This window comes from Triturus cristatus, chromosome 7, assembly GCF_964204655.1.
Source record: "Triturus cristatus chromosome 7, aTriCri1.1, whole genome shotgun sequence".
Classification (NCBI taxonomy): Eukaryota; Metazoa; Chordata; class Amphibia; order Caudata; family Salamandridae; genus Triturus; species Triturus cristatus.
Genome location: NC_140590.1, coordinates 600,474,103 through 600,486,742, shown reverse-complemented (window position 1 = coordinate 600,486,742; position 12,640 = coordinate 600,474,103).

The following is a 12,640-nucleotide window of genomic DNA, read 5'->3' as shown; positions in this document are numbered from 1 at the left end:
AGGATCTAAACCATTGGAGCATGGCTCCCCCCGACCCCTCAGTCCCATCCTGAGTTTGAGGCTTTCAAGAAGTTTCTCGTGGTTGACTGTTTCGAAAGCAGAGGATAGATCTAATAGAATTAGGAGACAAGTGCTGCCTTGGTCAAGGGTTTGGAGAGCATCATGCACAATATGGAGAATGGTGGTTTCCGTGCTGTGCCCTGGCATGAACCCAGATTGGAAATAGTCTAGTAGATTGAAGTTGGTGATATGTTGGCTCATTTGAAGTTGCACACATTTCTCCAGAGCATTCGATAGAAGTGGGATATTGGATATTGGTCTAAAGTTGGCAGGATTCAACTTTGTTTTTTTAAGATGGGTATGACTTGACCGTGTTTTAGAGAGTGAAGTATCGGCCCTTGTAGTAGGGAGGCGTCGATTATTGCAGTCCAAATAGGAATGATACATTTCCAAGGTTGAGGCTAAACTGTTGGAGGGGAGTGGGTCATTAAAGTGGTTGTTTGGATTTAAGTAGGATAGAATTTTCGAGATGGAATGGTCGTCCTATAAATTGAAGTTGGACCAGTGTGCTTGGTTTCTTGGTGATGTCTCGGGGGGGGGGGGGGGAGGGGGGGAGGGGGCAGGAGGGAGCAGAGATGGGACCCGTCAGGAGGGGATCGTAAGAAGGTAGCGGAAATAAGTTTGTTTCCTAGGGGGGTAATTTTGGCAGTGAAGAAGGAAACTCCTCACAGGTTATTAGGGATTTTGAGGTTTCTTTGGAAGTTTTAGCCAGTTTGTTAGATTAGTGTTTGATCATTTCAAAGACTTTGCGAGGTCTGTTCTTAGCGTTCTCCAGTTCTGATCTAAAGAACTCTTTCTTTGATTTGAGGATGTTCCTGTTGTAAGCGTTTCTGGTCTGTCGGAGAGGTTTTAGTTGGTAGGCTGAAGGGTGCTGTCTCCAGTTTCTTTCTGTCATCCAGAGGGTTCTCCTTAAGTGTTCATCTTTCTTGTCTGGAGGCCTGGGGGCCTTAGGCGCAGTCTTGTAGGTTAAGAGGAGGCCATCCTCCGGAGGTAGTTTGGTTGCTTGCAAGGATGAAGGTGTCTAAAGGCTAGCGGCATGGGGTGAAGGAAGGGCTTAGTGAGTGGGGGAAAAATTGATTTCTGGGAGAGCTTGAAATTCGAGAGTTCAGTGAGGTGGAGGATGCTTTTCAATTCAAGAATGCAGGTATGGATGCCCTGAGCTATGTTGGCTGCTCTGAGGTTCAGCGTTTCAAGAGACATACGTGAGGGTTATGTTTGCGGGAAGGAGATCAGTGGGTTGGGACCGGTTCTGCTGTCATGGTCGGGTAGCCTGGTAGTGGAGCTTGACCATCCTGCTTCTAGATTTCTGAGGGGAGGGGTTTGCGAGGGGCTAGGTGCGCTCAACAGAGTGGTCACAGGGTTATTTGGGCGGGTGTCCGCTGCATTGTAAGTGTTTAGTATGTTAGTCACTATGGGTGTGTGAGAGGAGCACAGGTTGGACGAGGGGTGCGGCGGCATGGTCTACTTGAGAGATGATGGAGGTTGGAGGGGGAGTGGAGTGAAGTTCCCTAGCAGATATAGGTAAGACGCTGCCTAGAGAGTCGTTTTGAGTGGGGAACACCATGGGTGGAGTCGGGCTAGTCTGCACGATACGATAGGAGAGGGTGGGGGAGGGAGCGAGGGAGAGTGGCTGAGGGAGCGAGGGAGAGTGGCTGTAGCTATGGTGGAGCTTAATTGGAAGCTCTTATCCTTGTCCTTTGAGCTGCGTTGACCTGAGCTATGAGAAGAGTCAGATGGCAACAGCCTGCCCTGGGGCAGCTTGGAGGGATAGGAGTCATGCACATGCTTTTTGAGGGTGGTGAAAAGGTCAGCAAATTTGTTGGGGTCTTTGTTTGGTGCTTGGACCAGAACTAAGCCGTTTTTGTATAAGGTGATGATAAGGTCAGCCCGTAGATTTAGGGAGGGCACAATCGGGAGTTTGGCACTACAAGGAATGATTCTGGATTCATGTACGTTAAGGAGGTTTTATATGGCTGTGCAACATAAAGCTGTTTTTCTGGAGTAGAAAATGAGGTCATTGATAATTGTGCCCTTGTGGCGCTAAAGCGCAGGTCAGAGGTCAGGGTCTCGGGGTGTCTTCTCAGGGTGGAGTGTTTGAAGGTTTTAGCAGCGGTCCTGGAGAGGTTAGGAGGGTATAAGACGGCGTAAGAATTGCTCCCTGTTGCGTTCAGGCAAAGGTCTGCCATACTGGAGAGAGAGGGATCGTTAAGGCCAGGAGGGCGAGCTTATGTAGGCTGCAGGAGTGGTTCAAGTGGTAGAGATGCTATGCTCCAATCCATTGCCTACAGGTTCAAGAAAACCGGCTTTGAAGAAAACTCCTGGGCTTACCACTCTAGCTCACATTTTATTTTACAAGAAGAGCTGGGACTTTACTATGCCATGGTCAAAATTAGGTTATCCCCATTAAGGCTTTGGCCATGGGTCTGGCCCAATGAGAAAGCGAGCCACAACAGGGATATTATCGAAGATGATCTGAATTGTGCCCAAGGCCACATAATACCCTTGGCTAAAATAGGTTTAACAAAATGAAGGGTGAGCAAGGAAGGGCAGATTTGTTCCTTACACCTGGGAAGATTACGGACAGGGCTAAAAATTGGGTGAAGGAAAATTATTGGGGCATGAGGTAGCGTAACAGATAGCATGTTGAATTTTGGAACCCTTCGTCCAGGACTTTGTAAATATTTGCTCTCATCCCCCTACATTGGCTATATCTCCACTGGGTATATAATGTCTTGGAGAGCACCTTATTAATGAGATTCCCAACTGGACATATCAGGTCGCTCTTATTCTTCCTCTTGGACCAATACGACTCCTCTACTATTCTAATTTGACATGATGAGGCTTCAGTCCAGACTTTGATGCAATTTGTTCTCTTCTGTGGCCACTATAAGCTGTTTACTAAGTGATACTTAAAATCATTTCTGATGCAACAAGGTTTTAATCAATATAAACAAGATTTCTATTTTCTGCATTCGCTTCCAAATGTAAACCGAGGAAAAACTCTCACACGATCTGTATTTCTTTTATATGGGCCTGCTAGAGCTCCATGGGCTGACCGTTACTCAATTCCTTGAGTTATAGGCATATACATACTGTTGTTTGTCTTTTTATTAGATTATAAAAACTTGTTTATATACTTTACCAATGGTAATTTCTTGTTTCATTTCATTATACAAAATTACATAATTAAAAACATGTTATGAGACCATAACAAATCCATAGATGCTTGCATACAATTCTTCCACGTGGTAACACATAGATCAATTGTCTTTTACAGATCAACCAAATAGACAATTGCACAAATATGATGAAACATAAATCAATTGTTGTAAAGAAACTACCCACTATAGTCAACCACACCTAACCATTCTCACCTCAAACACACCAACACACTATCGTTCTGTTCTCACATACTTAGCCTACTCAACCAATTACATACACTACTGGAATTAACAGTAGAAATATATCAACAAAGATTTCCGTTATAGTGTTGTAGGTTGTGAATAATGCAACCAGGTCAACGTATGTTTTGGTGAAATTTGTAGCCAACTTCATCAGGACGACCCCTTCATTTATTTTAAGGTGAGTGGAGGAGGTATCTGTAAATAAATAACCAGAAAAGATATTTTCACAAGGTCTGCCAAAACCAATATTATTTATTTTGCAGAGAATTTCTAAGAAGCCTCTTGGGTTTATCCAGAGCACATTATGCCAGCCACCAACGATCACAGATCAGTAAACGACCTTAGAAACAATAGATCACCACAGTGTGATTAGTAATTTAATATTATCCCTTGTCTGTTCTACCTTAAATCCCATTGCTGCAGAGAAAATGTCTCCAGCAAAGTACACCTGTGACTGTGTAAGGACAAAAAAGGTGCAATACCAGCTAAAATCATAGCCCAGCAGTCCTGCCTACTAACCGTCGGAGTCCCCAAATCTGAATGTGATCAACTTTAAATGATTCTTGAAGATCTTATCGATAAGCCAGATGTTTCCACCACACGGTCACGGATTCAATTTAAATATTTCTGTAACAGATATATCCTATAGGTGGCGTTGGTATCCAAGATTACATACTGGGAAGATGCTGAAAATGCCATACAAAAAGAACTAAGTAGCTAGGAAGATAAGCACTAGATGTATGTCTATAGGGTATAGAGTTGTTTAATAAAGGTGCCTTAAATCTTACCTCTGGTATTCAAGCCATTGGTGGATTATACCCAGATCCCCAAATGAAACTACTGAATGTATTCTAACTGGTACTGGGTTACCGCAAAAGCCTAAGGAAACATAGAAAAAAAGGGAAAAAGAACTATATAGGCACCATCACCACTATGTGTTCATATATAGTTTCTAAGTAAAATACTAAGATGTCTCTGTTGGCAGACTCCTTGCTACACAACCTCAATATTTTCATGTCTCGAAAGAGGGGACTTAATACATGCATGCAGAGACAACACAGCATATGCATCCCACTCGCTTGCTATGACTGTATCTTCGAAGACATAAAAAGAGCATGGACAGTATAAATGATGCTTATGAGGACAGCTACCATAACTAAAGCTGACTGGGTATGTTGCACACTAAAAGTGCATCCTCACGAACGGAACTCAAAGTGAATGATTTGAGTGAGAGGAATGCTAATTAGGAAACTGACATAATGGGAATACCTGCCCACCGAGCTGTCGCAGGAATAAAATCCAGCATCAAACACAAAGGCGCACGAACACACGTTTCACTCCAATTAGACAGGGATGTCGTTCATTTACCTATACTATTAGCAGGTGACAGTATGAACTCGAAGACCCTAATAAGGCAGTATGTTGTTGATTCACTACGTACCTCTTCACAGATGGTGCCATGCCTCAAACGATCCTCATCCTGTTGCAGTCCTATATCGCAGGGAATGTGAGAGAGCAAGAGCAAAATCACTACCGTCTGATAAAGAAATCGCGGGAGGAGTGATGTCGCAAGACTCTTGATACTATGCCTCTCTGCTTGAGGCGGCGGGCATAGGAAATGATTCCATGCACCCCATATTGGAGTATGCCGGCTGTACGGAGAAAAATACACAAAGCAAGCAGGAAACGTAACTCAAACTAGACTTTGCCTAGCTCTTATGTAAATATCCAACAAGGCTATTGACTAATGAAGTGCCCCTTGTGTACCCTGTCTTGATGAAGCTTACATATACGAGTGGCAATTCATCTAGCTTGCCACCAACAGGTGAAAAGCCAGACCCATCCCCTGCCTAGTATTTGCAGAGCTACCAATATATACAAGCTAATCACAGTTACCACGAAGCCTCCTTCTCTATTGTAAAGACAAATTAAAAGAGGCATCTTATGGGTGCCATCTGGAATGTTAGGCTGCCAATAGGTACAATGCAAAGCTAAACGTGCATAAACCCAACATCTACAAAATGAGCTCCAGATGGTATATATTTATATGTATATTGTTCCCAGGGCCATGGATTGGGGTATAGGGGGGGGAAAAACCATTGTATTATGCCAGAATGGTCAGTCACACAGGCCACGTGGGAAACACTCTCAACGCAATTAGCGATAATAGGTTACCACCCAAGGAATCCCATAGAAACATGTACATGGTAGGGCTAATGTCTGCATCAGAAGACTACCTGGCATGGAATACGGTTGTAGTTTTTTAAATTCTTATGGAAAAATCAAGAAATCACAAATTATTTCTTCATTTAGGCCATCTTTTACAGTATTAAGGGAAACAATCCAATAGGTTTCCCTTTCCTTGCGTATTTCACAGGTAGAGCGCCCTTGTTTTGGTCTAACTTTTTCCAAGATGAGCCATTTGAGATCGTTTTCAATATGTTCTTTTTTGTGGAAATGCTGAACCATGTGGGCTCTGAGCCTGTTAGTCCTAATTGCTGACTTATGCTTACAGAATCGAGTTCTAAACTCTCTCCCAGTTTCGCCAACATACCCTAGACCACATGGGCATTAGATGAGATGCACTATATTTTTGCTTTTACAGCTGGTCAAATCCTTTAAAATACCAGTACAACCTCTGTACTCCCATATCTCGGTAGTAGGAGCTGATTCACATGCATGGCAAATACCACACCTATGAGAGCCTTTAATAGGGATGAAACCTATGATGAATCTTTGTGAGGAATCATTATCTTGTATTTCCCTGGTATTTCCTAACAAGACGTTTCAGATATCCTCTCTCTAAGAGTCTACTTTTCATTTGTTCACCATGCATGTCATATTCTTGCATGTTAGAACAATTACACCTGATGCTTAAGAATTCTCAAAAATGGAATGGAATGGAATCTTTTTGGCAGTTAGGATGAAATATGGTGTTCTTTGCGGTGGGTTTTCTGTAGAAGCGGATTTTTAAAACCTCATTGATTCCGGAGATCCAGATGTCTAAAATCTCAACTTTCTCCTTACTGTATTTGGCTGTAAATTTTACGTTCTTATCACTCAGATTAATCCATGAGACACTCTTGTAAGGCTTCCTCGTTCCCTGCCTGACCATACAAAAAAGTATCTGCAATGTAACGATACCAATGCATGATATTTTCAAAGAAAGGCACAATCTCATTAAAGATGTTTGCACTTCCCCCAAGTAGATATTCGCTACACTGGGGGCGCATGATGCTCCCATGCTGGTGCCTTTGATTTGCTGATAGGTGTCGCAGTTGAATTTAAAGAAGTTGATCCGAAGCACTATTTCTAAACATTCCAAAATGAAAAGATCTGGACGGTCCCCTGGAGTTCTATTGAGGAGAGCCGCCACTGACTCAATGGCTTCCTGCTGAGGGCTATTCGTATAGAGAGCATCTATATCAAGAGTGATTAACATTTCCAGCTCCAAGTTAAAAGTCATATTCTCAATTTTAGCTATTATGTCACCAGTGTCTCAAATATATGACTGATAGTTCCTAGTCATAGGGCACAAGCATGCATCCACGTACTTGGATAGGGGTTCCGTGCTAGCATTAATAAATGAGACAATTGGTCGCAAGAGAGGGTCTCTGACATCCTTATGGGTTTTTTGCACTCCATAAAGGGGTACAGTGACCGGATCAGATTTATTCAAAAACTCATACCCTTTTTTGCAAATATGTCCTTCCTGCTGGGCGTTTGTTGTGATTTTGTCAAACTGAGGATTGAGTTTAGCAAAAACTTCTGAATTAACTTGTTTGTAGTGTTCAGAAGCTGCTAACATAATTTGTATCTTGGTAGTATACTCATGTGTGCGCTTCTAGTAGGGTACTTTCTTAGACTTGTACCTTTTTATACTGTTTTTAAAGTAGATTTATTGAAATTGTAGCGTTGGTGTTGGGAACTACTAGGCTGAGTAGAAACCTGTTCCACACTTCAAGATGCTGAGTTGACCTTGTGTTTTTTTTTTATCTTGTGTGCCTGCTACTTTCAACCTCCTTTTGTCTACCTGTTGCATCGTGTGCATACCCTCTTTTGTTCTTCTTCCCTTGCCTCACTTCTGCTCTTTGGTCCGCCGTGACTGCGGTGCCGTTTTCTGCAGACAGAGCTGGACTGCAGTCTGTCCCCACTTCTTGTGTGTCATAGACCAATGACATTTTGGCCAGGTCGGTGGTCTAGCTTTTTTTCCCACCTCTATCAGCACTCAAACTCATAAAAGGAGCTCCAGGGCCTGTCCACGCCGGGACTACGCCAGAACCCCAGCCCTTTTTCTCTTGTTCCTACTACATCTCACTCTTCTGGTCCTGGGGGTCATCTCTGCTTAATCATGGGAAGGAAATTTACCTCTGCAGAACTGTTCTAATTTCAGACATCCGTGTCTAATTCTCCCCATTCTACCTTGAGCTGTAAACATAGCTTCCCCCCACTGGGGGGGCCCTGTCTCATGTAAAAACTGTAAATCCTGTTGCTTAGCCCCTGCCTATCTGCTAATATTAGAGATAACACCTTCCCTGTTACTGTCTTTCTCTAATCCACCTGGCATGCCCTCCAATCTCTTTACGTCCTCTGGCTCCCCTTCCAGCTCTGAAAAACCCACGAAATTACATGGGCTGTATTGTAATATTCGATCCATGGCTAAGCATTCCATAGAAGTATGGGTCCGAATCTCCTCATCCAATCCCAGGATCTGTTTCTTTACTCAAACCTGTCTCTTGGCCTCTGCTTTCCCTTGCATCTCACTTGCCATCCTTGAACATTATTCCCAGGTCCGATCCAACATGATAGACTGCCGATGGGGTCGGGGGGATATCGCAATTGCGTTTTACGACTCCCTTAAAGTTGAGCTCACGGACACATTATGTACTAGGTGGCTTGAGATTTGTATCTTTAAATTGTCACTCTCACCTACAGAAGTCTGGAAAGGGGCACTGTTGTATCGCCTCCCCCCCCCCCCGAGAGACTCTCTGCAAGCTTTAATTGACTTAATTGCCCCTCACGTCTTGACCACAAAAACGTTTTTAGTATTAGATGACTTTAGTTATGGTGAAAATCTGAACTATCCCTGTGTCACCCAACGTTTAGCTGATCTGATCTCTAATGGTTTAAAGCAGCTGGTGACCGGCCATACACATTGGGCTGGTCATATGTTGGATCTTATTTTTACGAACGCTGAAGAAGTAGTTTGTGACTCCCTGCTTCCGTTTTCCTGGTCAAACCACTATCTGATCTATATCTCCACCTCACGAAATAAGACCTGTAACATACCCAAGAAAACAGAAAAAAGCCACAGCGTAACAAACTCTATTACGGTTCTTCTTTCACAGAGTTTAATTCCCCCATCTCTTTCCTTTGTGGATGTGGACAGAGCACTATCTATTTACCAGGATTCCTTTACGAACGCTATAGACCATATTGCACCCCTCAAGCTATCATCTATAGTTCCCTCCAGAAGCTCTGCCCCTTAGTCCTCGGATGCCCTGCGTCAAGAGAAATCAATATGTGAGCGCTGAGGCGCAGGTGGCATTCTACTAAACCTCATTAACCCCTTCCATGCTCATGACGAGCTGGACTCGTCATGGCACACAGTGGTCGTGTGCTCATGACGAGCCCAGCTCGTCATGAAACATCGCCTGGGAAATTCCTCTGGTGCGGGCACCAGAGGGATTCCCTTTATGCCAAAAGAGCCTTGGAGCTGGGGAAGAGCTTCCCCAGCTCCCGAGGCCCCCCCCCCCCCTGGTTTCCCTGAAATGACGATCGGCGCGCATGTCGCGCTGACGTCATTTCAGTGAAACCAAGAGGCTCATTTCAGTTTCCCTTTCTACGTGCTCAGGGGGCTATCTCAGCCCCCTGAGCACGTAGAAAGAGGGGAGAGGTATGGTTGGAAAGGGGAGAATCTCCCCTTTCCAATGGTACCCCTCCCCAAGCAGGGATCCACCCTCTAGACACCAGGGAGGGAGGAGCAGCCCCTTGGATAAGGGCCTTTGCTCCCCCAATTTAATTTGGCAGAATGTAGTCTTTTTGACCCCCCCGGGGGACAGATGGGGGCGGTAGCCCCTAATCTGCCCCTTCGGGGGCAGAAAGCCCACTAAACACCAGGTATTTGCTTTTTGAAGTTTTTTTAGGGTGGGGGCTGCCTGAAACAGGTACGCCAATGCCCCCACCCCGCCACCATTACAGCCTTTCTGCCTCCCCTGGGGGGCAGATGGGGACAGAAAGCTACATTTTGTGCCCTTGCCTGTCGCGGGTATTTGGGCCTCCCACACGAGTTAAGTACCGTTTTTATCGGGAGACCCGGGGGAACGCTGGGTGCTAGGAAATTTGTGTCAACCCGGTGATGCCACAACCTTCCCACACAAAAATGTGTGAACAACAAGTGATTTTTTTCAGCTAAAATTGAGGTTTGCAGGGGATTCTGGGTAAGGAAACGTTGGGAGATCCACGCAAGCCATACCTTCCTGGAATCCCCCGGGTGGATAGTTTTCAGAAATGTGTGAGTTTGGTAGGTTTCCCTAGGTGGCCGCCGAGCACCGGGCCAAAAACCCAGGGTACCCTCCTTGCAAAACCAAGTCGTTGTTTGATAGGCAATTTTGATGTCGCCTCACTACGTTTTGTGCCCTTGCCTGTCGCGGGTACTTGTGCCTCCCACATGTGTGAGGCACCTTTTTTATCGGGAGACCCGGGGAGGACGCTGGTTAGTAGGAAATTTGTGTCAGCCCGGGGATGCCACAACTTTCCCACATACAAATGTGTGAAAAAAGTGCATTTTTCAGCTAAAATTGAGGTTTGCAGGGGATTCTGGGTAAGGAAACATTGGGGTATCCACGCAAGCCATACCTCCCTAGAATCCGCTGGGTGTCTAGTTTTCAGAAATGTGTGGGTTTGGTAGGTTTCCCTAGGTGCTGGCAGAGCTAGGGTTCAAAAACTACAGCTAGGCACTTTACCAAAAAAGGGTAATTTTCACTGCGAAATTGAGGTGTGTCCGCGTTGCGTTTTGCACTGTTTCCTGTCACGGGCACTAGCCCGACCCCACACAAGTGAGGTACCATATTTCTCGGAAGACTTTGGAGAACGCGGGGTGAGTGGAAATTTGTGGATCCACGCAGATTCCAGAACTTTCCACCACAGAAACGTGGGGAAAATGTAGTTTCTTTTGCCAATTTTTTAGGTTTGCAAGGGATTCTGGGTAACAGAACCTGGCGGGAGGCAGTTAACTCACCCCATCCTGAATTCCCCTGGGTGCCTAGTTTTCAAAAATGTATAGGTTTGCAAGGTTTCCCTAGGTGCTGGCAGAGCTATGGTTCAAAAACCACAGCTAGGCACTTAGCCAAAAAAGGGTCATCTTTCACTGCTAAACAGAGGTGTGTCCACTTTGCGCTTTGCGCCGTTTCCTGTCGTGGGCACTAGGACGACCCACACAAGTGAGGTACCATATTTCTCGGAAGACTTTGGAGAACGCGGGGTGAGTGGAAATTTGTGGATCCACGCAGATTCCAGAACTTTCCACCACAGAAATGTGGGGGAAATGTGTTTTTTGGGAGAATTTTTTTGGTTTGCAAGGGATTCTGGGTAACAAACTGGTGGGAGACCAGTCAAGTCACCCCATCCTGGATTCCCCTGGGTGTCTAGTTTTAACAAATGTATAGGTTTGCTAGGTTTCCCTGGGTGCCGGCAGAGCTATGGTTCAAAAACTACAGCTAGACACTTTGCCAAAAAAGGGTCATTTTTCACTGCGAAATTGAGGTGTGTCCACGTTGTGTTTTACGCCGTTTCCTGTCGCGGCACTAGGCCGAACCACACAAGCAAGGTACCATTTTTCTTGAAATACTTTGGGGAACGTGGGGGTGGGTGGAAATTTGTGGATCCACACAGATTCCAGAACTTTCCACCACAGAAATGTGGGGGAAAATGTGTTTTTTTTTGCCAATTTTTTAGGTTTGCAAGGGATTCTCGGTAACAGAACCTGGTGGGAGGCAGTCAAGTTACCCCATCCTGGATTACCCTGGGTGTCTCATTTTCAAAAATGTATAGGTTTGCTAAGTTTCCCTAGGTGCCGGTAGAGCTATGGTTCAAAAACAATAGCTAGGCACTTTGCCAAAAAAGGGTCATTTTTCACTGTGTAATTGAGGTGTGACCACATTGCGTTTTGCGCCGTTTCCTGTCGCGGGCACTATGTCGACCCACACAAGTGAGGTACCATTTTTATCGGGAGACTTAGGGTAATTCAGATTTGTAAAGCAACTGTTATTATCTATTGACTTTCGATGCATTTCTGCCTTCCAAATGAAAGACATTGTGTAAAAAAGGAGTCATTTTGAAAAATGACCGATAATTCTCATGCTAGTATGAGTATTCCCAATTTCGAAAATGTGCAAATATCTACTGTTTCTAAACTCTATAATTTGTTCCCATTTCAGAAATACATAGGTGTCTTTCATACAGATTTTTCCATGTATACATTTTCCCACAATAATTGATATATACCCGGTACACAATAAAAAGCCATCGCAAATTGCTGATCAATTTTTGACTCTGGGTTCGTCGGGTTCTTGGTGAACCTACAAGTCCTATATATCCCCACAACCAGAAATGTCCAGCGGATGTAACGGTATATTGCTTTCAAAGAGCTGTCATAATTAGAAGAAGTTACAAGTGAAAACGTTGACACAAAAGGCTGTTTGTTTTAACTAATTTTCAATTTTTCCTACATTTAACTGTTAGTTTCTATAAAGACACCTTGATGGATCTACACAAATGACCTCTTGCTGAATTCAGAATATTGTCTACTTTTCTAAAATGTATAGCTTTCCAGGATCCATTATTGCTTTCATACCCATTTCTCCCATTAACTGGAAGGAGGTTGAAAGCACAAAAAATAGCAAAAATAGGCTATGTCCCAGAAAAATGCCAAAACTGTGTAAAACAATTTTGGTTTTCTGACAAAAGTCTGTCATTCCCTAAAAGCTGGGAAAATGGTGATTTCAGCCCCACAAATCCTTTTTTGATACCATTTGCAGGGAGAAACCCAGATGCTTTAATTTGCAGCCCTTTTTTTCCCAATTTTTCCCCCAAAAAACAAAATTTAGCTGTATTTTGCCTAATTTCTGGGACCCCTCCAGGAGAATCCATAAACCCTGGGTACCTTTACAATCCCC